The sequence below is a fragment of the Cryptomeria japonica genome, chromosome 3 (genome assembly GCF_030272615.1).
Source record: "Cryptomeria japonica chromosome 3, Sugi_1.0, whole genome shotgun sequence".
In the NCBI taxonomy this organism is placed as follows: Eukaryota; Viridiplantae; Streptophyta; class Pinopsida; order Cupressales; family Cupressaceae; genus Cryptomeria; species Cryptomeria japonica.
The window spans coordinates 405,031,151-405,033,315 of NC_081407.1; positions in this window are offsets into that span (position 1 = coordinate 405,031,151).

Below are 2,165 nucleotides of genomic sequence, written 5' to 3' on the forward strand. Positions count from 1 at the left end.
GTCGGATGGTAGAGATCATAGAAAAGCACACTCAGTCAAATGGGAGTGGTGTTGTATGGACAAAACTATTAGAGGACTAGGCTTTAAGGATCTTAAAGTGCAAGGGATTGCACTTGCTGCTAAATGGATCTTCCATGCATTGGAAGACAATGAACCTTGGAAAGTGCTCATTTGGAACAACATCAGACTGGGTGTTCCCAAGAAGGCTAAATCCTGGAAATCCCTTCCCATTAGTGACCTTTTAGCTGGAACCTTCTCAGTCTCTACCGCAGGCTTTGTTGTCTTTAAGTCTATTTGGAAGGCATGAGAGAGTGTTAGGTTTAGTATTGGCAATAATTGGATCAACCGAGATAACCAAATCTGTGGGGAAAGATCAATCTGGTGGAACTTAACCCACAATGGTAAACCCCTCGCTCTCACTCGAGGATGTTCGGCCAAGAAATGGGCCAAGAAATGTATTTGTTGTCTTAAAGATATTATTGTTAATGGTGCTCTCATCTCATGGGATGATCTTTCCAGTAAATATCAGGTTCCTTTGTCTAATAAAAGAACATATAATATTATGTACAATGTATGTGATCTCTTGCAGCTTCTTAAAGGATGCGATGTGAATGAAGACAGGTTTGTATCCTTCTCATGGGTTGATGGCAGCCCACTCTGTAATGTGAAATCAATTTCTATCTATAAAACTCTATCATATAATGCTAATATTCTTAATCATGTTAATGCTAACTGGTACTCGAATCTATCACCTGCTCAATGGGGCAAAATGTTTAAGGCTCTTTGGAGCTCTCCTCTGACTCCTAAAAAGAAAACTTTTAGATGGTTGTTAATGCTTGATAAACTACCCATCAGTTTTGATTATAGTAAAGAAGATCTTTGTAATATTTGTAATGTTAAGGACTCTAGTAGACATATCTTCTTCGACTGTATTATTGCTAAGGAAGTTTGGCTCATTTTTTGTTTGATTATACCGATGCATATTAACATAGTTGATGTTGTTACTGGATTTATTGAAGGCATTAAAAAAGACACTAATCTTTTTTGGAATCTATTATCTTGTGAAATTCTTTGGTATCTATGGAGAATTAGGAATATAGAAAGATTTCAAGGGGAAGAAAGGGCCCTTACTAAGTCTTTTCATAGACTCACCTTTCATTTTATCTTCTCGCAAGTTACTATGGTTATCAAGTTGAATAAGGAGAAATTTCGTAGGTTCCTTACTAACGAGCATACAAGAATATTTATCTTTGAGCTCTCTCATGGCTATACCTGAGGGAGAATGAATGCAGAAAGAACTCCCTTTGTCAACACCATGGATGCTCTTATGGAGGAAATGGATAGTTGGTTCGCCAACAAATGGTACACTTTGCCAAAATGTTGGATGATCGGAGGTTGGTTTGGGTGGAAAGCCTCTTAGGATTGATTGCTTGGATCTAGCACAGAGCTGTCTCATGATGGATGTATATAGCTGGATAGCTTCTTGTATATGCCTCTTTAGCTGTATAGGCATGCATATGTTTTTAATATATCTCGATTTAGGACTATATAGGCTTTTTGTATATGTTGACGAGTATTTTGTATAAGCCCATATGTCAATATCCTAATCTTTACACACTCTTTGATGTTGATACCTACTTAGAAGGCTGGCATGAATTGTTGATACAACTTTAACTGTTTAGTAATTCAGTCTACTCTCTATTATCAATATTAAAAAAAAGACGATATATGTAGTGTATTTTTTTATTGTTCATGAAGATAATGACCTTTCTTATTAGTTGTTGCTATTACAAAAATAAAAAATTATTATAAATGATAATTCAAATAATTGACTCATTTTTATTTTTTTATATGCTAGATTGGTCATATATAACAAAACAAAATGTGCTTTAATGTTTCTTTTATTGACATAAAGAACTTTTACAACTTAAAAAATTGCCTTTTGTTTCTTAATAATTTAACTTATACTAGTTTCAACTTCTATCCATGTTATGCTATCTTATTAATCAATATAAAATCCATGTTATGATATCTTATCAATCAATATAAAATTTCAAATAATTTAACTAATAATAATATCAACATTGAATGTGGCATTTATATGCAGATTTGTGTTAATGCCTTAATCATTAGTGTAGTCGAAAAGAATTGTAATTTAAATACTA